Genomic DNA, 13,303 nt, shown 5'->3' with positions numbered 1-13,303 from the left:
ATTATTTATTCATGAACTCAGCTAATGTTTGTTGAGTCACTGCCTTGCTATAGCCCCTAACCTTAAGGAGGTAATAACCTAGAGACCCTCAGATGTGAATCTTGCAATACTCCAATTATTGCTCTTCTAGTCCTTTCCTTACCTTAGTGACCGTTTATGCTGCCCAGGCTGCTGGACCTCTGGGAGCCTGTCTCCTTATTTGCCGATTAGGGGATTATGTTAACATCTTTGTCATTGCATTTTTTGAGGATTCAATAAGCTAACATCTATATAGTACATAGACTAATATTAGGCGATGTTTAAATGCTCATTACTTTGTTAGTAATAATAATTATTATCATAATGCTGCTGGTGTAAAATGCAGATAGGCTCCCCAGGCTTGGTAAATGATGGTATTTTTCCCGGAACTTCATTTTTTTGCGATGTCACCCTCCGTTGCAATTCCTTGCCGTGGACAGCATTAATCATACCCTGTTTTGTTCTTACTGACAGTAATGAATAGTAACTGATACAAACCAGCCTGCCGGGTCACTGATGAGGTGGCTACAAATGCTCCTGTCCAAGGCAGTTCTTAATTGCGTTTTGTGTGTGAAATACCATATGCCCGACTCCTCCAGCTGGAGACCTGCTCTGGTTACAGCCACGGTAGATTTTAAGCCATGTCTCTGGCTGACTTCTCTGAATCTCAGGGAGAAGCTGATTCAGTTGTTGTCCTTATCATTTCATTCTTTAATTGGATGGCCTCCTAATTCTCTTTCCCATCTCGGTTTTCTATTATTACATAAGTCAGTGATTCCAGCTGAGCTTTGAGGGCGGGGGCTGGTTGTTTGAAGGCATCGGAACTCTGAACGATGGTGCTGTTTATGCGGCTCACGGCTACAGATATAGTCCTGTCATAGCCAAAGGCTGTTTTTAGGACATTGTGAAATACTATTACACATAATGGGGTTTTATAACTTTGAAAAGTCTGGGAAATGCTCCCTTATTTGAAGGTCAGCTTTTAGTCTCCTCAGCCACCCAGGACACATCTGGAAACATAGGTGTAAGCGAAAAAGGCCTTTCAGCTGCTAAGAACACAATTGTTGCCAAGCACAGGACTGTATTCAGAGGGGAGGGCAAGGTTGTTTTTTTTTTTTAAAAACACACTGACTTGTATTCATGAATCTAAAACACGGACTGGTAGATTCATAGATACAGAGACCAGACTGATGGCCACCAGAGGGAAGGGGGTTTGGGGAACTGGGTGGAAAAGGTGAAGGGATTGAGAAGTCGAGATGGGCAGTTACAAAATACCATGTGACTATTTTGCAGCTACCAACCTGTACCTCTCAGTCCCTTCACAGCACAGGGGGGAGAGTCAATAACGGTGTAACAACTACGTACGGGGCCAGGTGGGCACTGGAAATATCAGGAGGAACACTGTAAAGTACATGGTTGTCTAACCACTGTGCTGTACCCCTGAAACTAATACAAAATAGTATTGAATGTGAACTGTAATTGAAAAAATAAAAACGGGCTGGTAAACTTTTTCTGGAAAGAGCAGATAGTAAATATTTTAGGCTTTGCAGGCCGCTCAGTCGCAGTCACAGTCACAGTCACAATGCTCCGTTTGGCCCGTTGTCGAGTGAAAGCAAAGCAGCTTGGACGATACGGAGAGGCATTAGCATGGCGATGTTCCAATAAAACTTTATTTACCAAACAAGAGGTGAGCTGGGCCTGGCCATGGCTGTCGTTCGCCCACACCAGGTGAGAAGTAGCGGGGCAGAGGGGGCCGCAAGAAGGGGCGGCTGCCGAGCAGAAGAAAGGGTAAAGTCATACGTTCAAGGGAGACAGAGCCGCACAGAAAGTGTAGCTCTCTGAGTCCCTTGCACATGGGAGAAATGGTTCTGGGGGCACAATGACATGATTGATGATATGATTTCAGATGTGATAGCTGAGATTTATAATGATGACCTCATGTCCTCCAGGAACTGTTAAAATATAGTCTGTATATTCTCATGACAAAGACGGTGAAGTATGGAACACATTGATGAGAGGGAGATACCGAACTGATGGAAATAAAAGAGGAATTTTGACACCGTGAGGGGATGAGCATTAGTTATGTGAAAACTTCTCACGGAATTCTCTATTTTCTGAAATCGGTGGCTCTTGAACTGCTACTGTGTTTTTATCTTTTGCTCTTTAAGCTTGAGACTAGCTGACAAAACCGAGTTTCTACACGAGTCTTTGGATAGATTCTCTGTGGGGTTTAGGAGAATATTCAAAATCTACATTTCTTCCTTTTGAAAAGCAACCTATGCAGAAAGAGAAAATGTACTTCATGTGCTCACAATTCGTGCTGACTGCTGAAAAAGAGTGTTCTCCCAGGAAAAAGAGCATCTTGGACCCACTCTTGCTACACTTGGAGGGAAATCGGTTGTTTCCAGCTTGGGACCCTGGGAATACATCACTTTCAGCAGCTGGGCTGCTGCTGAGTTGGTGCCTTTGAGGATTTTCCCAATACATCCCCCAGGACTTTTTTAAAGGAAGGAAATTCTGTGACTCTCTATTCAGCAGATTCTAGCTCTTCCTCCTTTTTGCTCTGAATCGTTCTATATGTATCATTATTGATAAGGAACATCAATAATGGCTGGGATTTATTCTATTTGTCTCTTAGATAGAGCTGATGTTCGTGTTATAAAATATGAATTTGTATAGACAGCTTAGAAATTTTCCCCGGTTGTTTATAAAACCTCTCAGGTTTTGGCCATTAGGGGTTGGCCATCAAGAGGATGTAAAGGTAAAAAATGATTTAAAAAGATATCCTGATGTTACTCTTTGCAAAAGTGTTTCCTTCTTAGTTATGAGTTTATTATAGCTTTTCACTGATACTGCAAAGTATTGTATGAAATTAATACTGGGAGCCTCAGAGCCAAACTCCAGAGGTACAAATCCTGGTTTCATAGCTTATGGCTGGGTGATGTTGAATAAATCACTTAACCTCTCTAGACCTGTCTCTTTATTTGTAATATGGAACTAGTAATTCTATAGTTCTCAGATTTGTTGGGGAATTAAATGAGATGATACACATGGAGTCCTTAGCACCATGGAGGGCTGCCAACTATAGCCATATGAACTGTACAACTCCAGGGGGGTGCCAGTCACATAGGTACAATGCAACATGGCAGCTTTGGCCCAAAGTCAGTGCTTGATACATAAAGCTATTATTATTATTGCATTGATGAGAAACTCAAGACACACAAATGTTATAAAACCTGTCTATGATTACATATGGTCTGTGTAAAAACCATCATCATGTGGCAACAGCTACTAGGCATACATTGTTATCAACAACTCAGGTGAGCTTTATATTAGATTTCAATTGTTGTATTAAGATAATCAATAATTACCTAGTAAAAGCTTGGACTAGATTTTTGTTTTTCTGTGGATGTGGTTCATCTGTGACATGATTCCAGAGTTTCCTTCAAGATGACTCTTTAGCCATTTTATCCTGTAGCTAGTGACACATTATTGTTAGGAAAGTAAAATTGTATTCATTCATTCATTCATTCATTCATTCATTCATTCATTCATTCATTCATTCAATGCTATCAAGTACCAAGTTATGTGTGAGAGGCTCCGAAGATGACTAACACGGTTTCTCAAGGGGCTCACAGACTGCTGGGGAGGCAGACCGGTAAGCAGTTCATCAGAGCTGGGTGAGAAACGCACTGAAAGAGTCTTTTATTCATTGACCCACTGCTTTCCTTATTTCCTTACGGAGCAGATGCATAATACTAACTGTGAACTAGGCACTGATTTCCTGGTAGTAACAGGATAGCAAGAGTGGTTAAGATTTGGTCCTTTCCCTAAGAACATCACTAAGAGCTCAGGGCAGGCACCCTGGAGTCAAAGAGGCTGGACAACTATGTCAGGACCAGCAGCAGGAGGGGGCTGGGCAGACACAGAAGGAGCGGTGCTGCACACAGCCCAAGGAAACTGAAGAGCACTGGGTGGTGTCAGGCCCAGGCTGGTGATGATGTCCAGCCATACCATTGGCAGTCCCCGTAATCTTGGTCACCCCTCTTTCCATCTCTGCATCTCAACTTCAACTGCCCAAGTGAGAAAAATAACCTTCTTTCCATTAACAACCTTGAAGGCTTTTGAGAGGTCCAGATGTGGTATGTGTGTGAAATTCCTTCAGAGGGTATAAAGAATAAAGTATTATATCAAAGAGAAGTGATCATTTTAAGTCTAGTATATAAATCCCAATGACTGTCTTCACTACGTTATTGTGAAAACCAGAGACAAAGATTTGGGGGCAGGTGCTCCTGGGAAGCTGGAGGAAGCGAACAGGCAGAATGCTCCAAGGAAGCAGAAAAATCCAACACAAGAGCATGGGACTGGGGTTGCTGCTTGAGCCATGAAGGTTCAGTTCTACCAGGACCTCCGGAAAAGCAAAGGGAATGCCTCCCAGAAAAGTGCACCCAAAGGATGGGAGGTATGGGTGTTCAGCCATTGCTTCTGTTAGCCAATAAGGATCTGAGGCTGTAAAACCAAAGAAAAGTTTATTTGGGGTCTTGAAGGATTCAAATCTGAGAGACACAGATTCAGGTAGCAACCGAAACTGGGCTCTGCAGAGAACCAAGGAAGGCCCTGTTTATAAAAGCAAAACCCACAAAATGTAATTGTTTCATGAAAAAGACGGATTGCTGGCCAGTTTAATGGGATTGGTTGACTCTAATGGGCAATGAGGGAGGCAAAAACTACAGGGAAGGAAGGAGAGTCCACACATGTCCATGCAGGTGGTTCTAGGATGTTCATGGCTGGGGCTTTCAGCTCAGTTTAGCAACAGGTTTAGCAACTTAACAGCAGCTCTGAGAACTGAGGCAGCAGATATGCATGGACCCCCCTTCCCTAGTAGCCTCCTGACTATTTTAAGTGACTCTCTTAGCCATGCTTATTCCATTTTTTTTTTTTTTTCTATTATCAATTTCTGTCCCTCCAGTTAAGGGCTTGGGTCTGGGTGACAATGGGCAAAAGACACAATTATCTAAAGAATGTCCACAGTGTCCAAGTGTCTGATTCATTTCCAGCTTCTAGATCTAATGTGGCTCATAGTTACACAGACACATTCTCCCTCCCGCCTTTTCTCCTCTGACTCCCATTAAGGGAATGCCTATTGGGAAGGAGTCACACAAATTAGTACGAGGAATTTGTTTAAAAGTGCTGTGAATTTGTTAAAAGCCCCCCCCTCCCCCCCCCTCAGTTTTGCTGTTGCTTCTCTTGAGGTAACCTTTCTCATCCCCACACATTCCCACAGAACACGAGTCTGGCCAGGAAGTAAATCCGATATCAAAACGGAACCTTCTGTAACCAAATTATGATTAGAGATCCAAACAATTTTTGAATTCAAGTAATTAATTTAGTAAGTAGGAATCAATACAATGGCTTTAGTGTGGATGATGCCCGGTTCTAAATTCTGGAAGTCCTTTGAGGGTTTGATAGATGTGCACTTTATTATAGTAAAACATGCTAAAGGTAATATAGAATATAAATATATATATATATATGGTCTCCTACTGGGCCTTGAACATCCAGCAAGCCAAGCCTATCAAAAGGGTGCTAAAAATAGTCTCACCCACAAAGAGGTTCTGAAGTGTGACTTCTGATAAAAACACTGTCACAAGACTGCTGTAGTCTGGTAACGTCTCTATTAATGAAATCTAATTTTCAAATTGTCTGATTAAGCTTGTCCCTTTAGCATAAGGACAACATGTTTGCATCTTTAGGATTTAAAGGTAAGTGCTTCCATTCACAACTTTGCGCTAGATGTCTTTTTTTACGCACCAAGCTACTGCTGGCCTTAAGTTTAGTTATCTTTGAAGGTGACTATAGGAAGGGAGAAAATTTAGGCCAAATGTGTGACCTAATTATTTGAGTTTCTAGAGGTGGCAGCTGTTCATGACTTTAGCTGTTTCCACGGAAACAATTAGCCATAAGTCCTCGCTCCTAACTCTTCAGCATCCCTGAGTAGGCAGTTATCTCCCTAATTAGCTGAGTGATCTTCGCAAGCCCCTTCAGAGATGGAAAATCGAAGGTCGGAGTGGAAAATGTTGACAGCAACGCTCTCCTCATCGCCGTAAACCCCCTAGCATGGTGCTTCGCGTGTAGTGTGCACTCGTTCAAGAAGCGCTGCTGAGCATCTGCTGCGCGCCTGGCATTGTTCCAAGGCTGAGGTTACCGCCGTGCCCAGGCACACAAAAGCTTACATTCTGGTGTGGGAAGACCGACAAAAGCAAGGAAAGAAATAAGGGTTTCAGGCGGTGTTAGAGAGAGGGTATGACTTCTAAAGACCCAGTATCCAGGGACGTCTCTGAAAAGGGGACATGGGAGCAGAGACATGAACAACAAGGATTGTTCTGGATTGATCTGTGGGCAGAAGGCATCTCAACCCTAGATCCTAAGTTAGGCATGAGCTTGGCATCCCTAGAGAGCAAGGAGGCCTGCAGTATCGTGAGCAAAAGAGTGTGTGGTGCGAAGTGAACTGAGGCCGGGGCGAGAGGGTGAAGGGCCTGGAAGACGTTGATTTAGGTTTTGCTCAAAGTGCCATGGGGAGCCATCATAATCTTTTAAGCAAGGGAGTGACATGATCTGATGTGTTTATAAGGTCACTGTGGATGCTTTGTAGAGAAGAAATCTGAGTGGGAGAGGAAGCAGGGAGGCCAGGTGGAAGGAGTTAAGACCAAAGCTAATGGGTGGTGGGACCGAAGAAAGGTTAAAGAATGGGGGTATATGTTAGAGACAGGGCTTGGAGGGGAAAATGAATGGAAAGGGAGAAAGCCAAGAGAGTTCCTAATATTTTGTTTGAGAAACTGGGTAAATAGTGGTGGTGTTTTCTGAAATGAGAGAGGAGTAGGTTGGGAGGGGTTTTACTATATATGTATAGAGATGCTGACTTTGAGTGTCTACAAAAGAAGATCCTGAAATAAGGATGGGAGTGTAATTAGATTATTTGGGAGGTGATCCCAAGTAACACTGGTATAGGAGGGGGGGGCGGAGATAGGGAGGGCAAGGCAGCCAATGGAGGATCCATGACCAGGCAAGTTACCCCTGCAGGCAGGTTTCTCTTGGAGAACGTTGGGGGTCAGTGTAGAATCACGCATCTCAGTATCATTCCACCCGAGTACTGAGGAAGCTGGGATTCTTAATCTGTCAACTCCCTGCAGCCATTGATTAAAGGCTGTTCCTGGGGGCAGGGTTAAGAATTTTCTAGTACCTTTGTCTTGCTGTGTGGGCAGGTGTAGCAGCCTCTAGCTGTCAGAGGAAGTCCTTAGGTAAAGAGATGCAGGTAGGTCAGGATTGGGAGGTGAGCAGCACCTGCTACAATGCCATGTGGGCAGATGGACCCAAGTCTGTAGCGCAGGTGGGAGGTCAGGACTTTTCTGCGTATAGAGAATATTTAGAGCCATGAGACTAGAAAAAGAAATCACCTACGAAGAAGAGAAAGCCCTAAAATTTAAAGTCCATGGAACATCAACATTTAGAGATGGCCTTGAAGAAAAAAAAAATTGAGAGAGAGTTACCACTGAGGTTGGATGAAAATCAGCAGAATGTGTTGTCATGGAGCCAAGAAGTTTTCAACACAGTGGTAGTGATCAACTGTGTCAAATGCCACTAAGGGTAGAGAAGCCGCAGAGAGAGACAACAATGGATGACACCGCTCCCACTTAGAGCAGACGCTCAATACCTAAGGTTATTATTTATGATAAGTAGATCCTCAAAGATCACATTTAGATGATATATTATTCTTTTGAACTTCCTTTTGAAGACTTATGATCTAGAATCTCCATATTGTGGAATACATTCCCTTGAATTCCTAGTAGGGACACCATAAATCTTGGTTGGATGTTTTTTGATGAATCTTTCCTACTGAATCAGGACTTTTCTTCTGGCAGGAAATTTTTAGACAGTGGGAAGAGAAGATGTCTCAGTAAAACCCCTACTTTGTGCTGTTGAGATTTCTAGTAGCAGTTTAGTTCTGGAAAACATCTCTTCCTGTGTTCCTACTCATAAAAATGGCTATTGTAGAACTCGAATCACCAACACAGTTCTTGTGTAAAACCCCAAAAGAGTTGGGTTTCTTAAACAGGTCTGTTCCATCAAGGCAGTGCTCCTCCTGAGAACATCTGTACTCTCACATTTTAAAAGCACACAGTCAGAAATATTAGGCATTTGAGACTCCACAGTATGGAGAAATATACACTAGCTTGCCTTTCTTTACATGTCTACCTGCAAAATGAGATTTGAGAAAGCATTTTCCTCTTCAAGCCTGAGAGTTTGTCTAGGTCATATAGGGAAATATTAATATCATAGAAGTAAAGGGGTTCATTGAACAGGACCCTTCCCCAGCCCCTATTGAGTTTTCCACTTTAGCTGCATAATAGATCCGGATGACTTCCTTTTGGCCTAAGAGAATGTTTTAGGCAGATGATCTGAGCTATTTTAATGTCTTCTCTTTAATGCAGTCTTTCAAGAAATGTCATTATCACATTCCTGTCTTAAGATGAGGAAATGGAGCCAAACAGATAGTGAGTTGTTAAGACCAAAGTGTCACTTTGGCAAACTGCTGGTGAGGTAGCCAAAGTGAGTTCCTAAACAATTATTTAAAGATAAATACTGAAATACTCGACACTAACCAGGGTTTAATTTTTATCAGTTCAGGTTACAGGAATCCTTCAAATCATTTCTAAGCCCGAAATTCTGACTGATGCTTTTGCTGTCTCTTTGAGCTTTTGTATTTCCTGAGACTATAACACCATATCTCAGGCTTCCAGACCTAAGAGTTTGCCCTTCATTGTCATAAAGATTTGATCGGAAGAGAGGTACATATGTGTATGTGTACATGCATGCATGTGTGTGCTTGTATGTAGGTTATGTGAATTTTTAAAACAAATCAGTTGCCTGTTACCTGGCTCTATGCTATTTTTTACTGTTTTAAAAATTGTGTTGCAGTCTGATCTAAAAATTTTAAGAGTTACAGATTATAGTCAATATTTTGAGGAGTGTCTGAAGTGAAAGTTGCCCTCTCTCCAATACCTTCCATGGCTCCCCCAAAACAGCCTTTTTGTTTTCCATGCCTGCTTCTGATGCTATTCTGGTCAAGACAGTATGGCTCCAGCTTCAAAAACACCTCTGCTCAACCTCTTTTCTACCTTCTGCCATGCCATGTTAAATGTTTGGCTTTGATATCTCTGAATAGATGGGGAGAGAGAAGCTGATGGAGGCAAGGTTAAGGATGAGGGAGTTGTGGGGGAACGAGAATGGTTGGTTTTCTCTCAGTTCAACCCTTGGATTATAGAATTGGGCCACTGCTAGTGAAGGAGAGTTAATTTGTCTTTCTTCAGAGCTAATGATACTCTTTTGATTCAGAGAAAATGTACCTGTTTCTAAATCGTCTCAATGATACAGCCAGAATCAAGCCGCTCTATCTTTGGGCATATACTTTTTTTTCTTTTTCTCCAATCTTTAGTTTACAGTGTTGTGAACACTCCAGACCTTTTGGGTACCTGTGAGTAATTTACAGGGAGGCTTGAAGTATGAATATGAGTTAACCCTGTCAATCCTGAGAAAGAAGAGACCTACTATTAAGGGCTCCAGCTGGCTCACTGGGCTCAAATGTCAAAACAGAGCCTGGCAGCTGTTTCTAAACAGGGGCCTCTCAAGGAAGCCAACTTTTAGGAGAAGCCTCCACTAAGCGCCCGCCCCCCACTCCAGACCGGCTTCCCGCCTGCACTGTTTCTGCAGCCTGAGCCAGCCCTTGAAGGAGCTCCTGGAATTGTGTTTCAACCAATAGGATGGAGACTTTCCTTGTCCAATCAGAGCTGTGCAGCTATATCCCTATCAGCATCTTCACCGACCAATCAGAGTGGCCCCACTCTGACCAACCAGGACAGTACTTTTTGGACCAAACTGAGAATTTGAAGTCCTCATTTGCATGAAGATGGACCAATCAGGGGTGAGGGGCGGGGACTTCTTTCTATGTAAGTCAGCTGCCCTCTGGTTGCACTTTCCCTGAAGAAGACAGTTGTGTTTCCCTGGTTGGGGCTGAACCACTGGCAACATCTGTGGGAGCCTGGAGCTGAGCAGAGCTGCCTGGCTGGGGAGGGTCTCGCCCGAGGACTGCCTCTCTATGCGGTGCCACAGTTGTGCTGTATCACAATTGAGCTGTGTGCACTGACAAAGTTTCCTTTTTCACCACACCCCAAATTGGGGATTTCTGTTGGCGTTGAATTGGCACCAATGGCCTTTGGTTCACAACCCCCACGTCCAACTGGGAGTCCATGGAAAGAAAGTGAAACCTTCCAAGAAGGTACCTGATGCTCCCTTCTACCCCAGGCCCTACTGCAGAGATGCTGGGCTGGGACCAAGAATGATTCTCTTCTTGTAGCTCAGCACCGTGTTAACTAAAAGTGTTGAGTTACAGATATGTGTCGCTCCTTCCCTGTGTCTCTGATTTTTCAGGGCTCTCCTGATTTTTTCATTCAGAATTTTTTGTATCTCTCTCTGTCTGCAGTGTTCCTCATTAAAAATCAGAATATGAGAGATGATAGGAGAGTTTAAAAGTTTAAAGTGCCTTCAAAAGTGCTCAAATAGTTCACATTCTGAGTTTTTCTCTTCCTCATCTCTAAAGGTTCCTCTAATTGTGGGCCTTTGTTCCCCTGTTTTTTGTTCAAGGGATACCCCCTACACCAAGCCCTTGGGGCTGCCCTGCCTGCGCTGGGAAAGGCTCTCCCGGGCTGGCCATCTGTAAGGCTGGGGCTGGGGGGATGACTGACATGAAATGATCAATCATGGAACCGTTTTAACTGTCATTAAAACCTCTTTGTGAGCGATCACTGTTCTTTCCTCACATGAGATAAAGACCAGTGGAATAAAAAATAATTGCTTTCCATTTCCAAAGGGGAAATGTCTGAGGAAAAGAGGGAAGAAAAACTTTCTCACAAAAATTCAATCTTTCATTGAAAAGCACTTTAATTTCTCTCAAATATTCCAACATGTTATTCCTTCCCTCCCTCCAGGATAGGATTCTTTTATTTATTTTATATAAACGTATATATACATATATATATATCTATCTTTATTGATTTCAGAGAGAGGAAGGGAGAGGGCGAGAGAGAGAAACATCAATGATGAGAGTCGTCATTGATCGGCTGCCTCCTGCCGCCCCACACTGGGGCTGGAGCCCCAAACCAGGCATGTGCCGTGACCGGGAATCAAACCCGTGATCGATGCCCAACTACTGAGCCACACCTGCCAGGCAGGATTCCTTTAAAAAATTTTAGAGTGTTCCACTCCAGGTTTGTTTTCCAGATAATGGGGGCAGCTCTGTGTTTCTCTACATGCCTGGAACATTTGTCCTGTGCGTAGGCCATATCACTGTGAAATACGGCCCAGGCAGATTCCAGAGTTTCTTCGGTTGACAGGGATTTAAGGCCTCATACCAGCAGTCTCTTGCATACACCATCACACAACACCTACACCCAGGAGTGGGCCTCAAAGCAGAAGGGCTTTGGAGGTCATGTTGGTTGAGTATAAATTGAGTATAAATTCAGGATTATGAGACACTGTCCCCTTGAAGCTAGCCCAGTAGTGGAGTTTGAGACTGTCTTGGAACCTAATGACAAAATACAGTGAAAAAAGTTGATTATGCCTGATTATGTGGGATCTAATTTTATTTTTTTTCCTTTGAGTTGCCCAGATTTCTACCACAGACAAGGATTTGCCTCAGAAGCAATGACCTGGTTGGGAGACAAGGGAGCTGAAGGAAGGAGTGTCTGTCTGAGTCTCAGGTAAGGGACTCCTAAGTCCCAGATTTTCTACCTGTCAAGTGGAAGGGTTGGGGTGTGTGACCCTTGCTTTGACCAATTTCGATGCCTTTCATGCTGAATGTGATTTCTGAAAGTGATGTTATAAATAGTTCAAAAGCCATGGGGTCTCTTTAAACCGAATTCAAGCCTCTGGAAACAAGTTTTCTGTCACTAAAATCTCTGGGTGAACGATCACTGTCCTTCTTTGCAAGTGCGATAAAATATCAAAATGTCCTCACTATGAATGAAAATAAACACATTGTAGTAGGACTGAAAACAGGAAAATGGGAGTGGGTGAGGACCTGTGTGTAATTCCACCACCAGAGAACAGCTCCTGGTGGCATGTTAATGCTTTTCTACCAGGGCTGTTCCTGCGTTTCAGGTGTGCTGTGTAAATGCATTATATTGTTTATAGATATTTTATATCTTGTCTTAATATTATGATGATTTTCCTTATTTGCGCATGTTCTTCCTGATATTTTTAATAGTCGAATGGATATATTTAATTATTTCACTATTGCTGGGAAATTCATTCTAATTTTTACTCTTACAAATAATATGACGATAAATATCTTCATTCCTATGAAATCTGGTCTCCCTCCAAGTCAATCAGACTTTGCAAAAATTCACTTGGTTGGCTCAGGATGCGGAACCCTGGCTGATCCCACATTATACAAACTCCGTTTTATCTTTGTGTTTACAGTGACTCGAGATGATGTTTGGAAAATGCTTATGGATATGTTTGTGCAGTCAACCCCAAATTAGGTCTGCCAGTTACTGAAAAAGCTAACTGGGCGCAGTTGGGTAGGAAGGCTTGTAGTAGCCTCGTGTTGGAAAGGAGTAATGTGGACTATTCCGTGAGTTATGACTCTCCTGTTGTGTATGGAGGAAGGGTGTGTTCCCCGAGGAGGCATGGCACCAACTCCGATTTCCGCGATCCCCAGTGGCAGTGGGACTGGCAGCCCTTGGGATGCGGGTCCCTAACTTGCCTTAGAGGAGATAACAAATGACCCGCCCAACAGCAGCGTCTTTCATGCTTCTCTCCAGCCTGCAACAGTTCCTTGCCATTAATATAACCACTGAAGAGTGTTAAATTTCTTAGTGCTGTGAAAATTGGTATTAAAAGAACTACTTTAAAAAAAGAAATGGGAGCTTAAGAGCTATAATAAAAGAATAACCCTTAAAGCAAGTCAATTGGAAAGCATAATGAAGTTGATAGTGGTCTTTTTAGTTTAGTCATGAATTTGTTAGAGGAAAAATGACTTTTCTGAAAACCACCATCTGTGCCATAAGTAGATCCATTAGCACCGCTGAAGACACCGGGAAGGTTACGCTCGCTGCCACGGCAGTTCACCCCCATTGCATTTTAATTTTATTGCGTTCACTGTTCAGGTTTTCCTGAGTTTCGTCCACTTGGCCATGCCAGGAGGCTCTCGTTACTCCCTAATGGATTG

This window comes from Miniopterus natalensis, chromosome 18 (assembly GCF_054644295.1).
Source record: "Miniopterus natalensis isolate mMinNat1 chromosome 18, mMinNat1.hap1, whole genome shotgun sequence".
Lineage (NCBI taxonomy): Eukaryota > Metazoa > Chordata > Mammalia > Chiroptera > Miniopteridae > Miniopterus > Miniopterus natalensis.
This window is presented reverse-complemented; position numbering follows the sequence as displayed.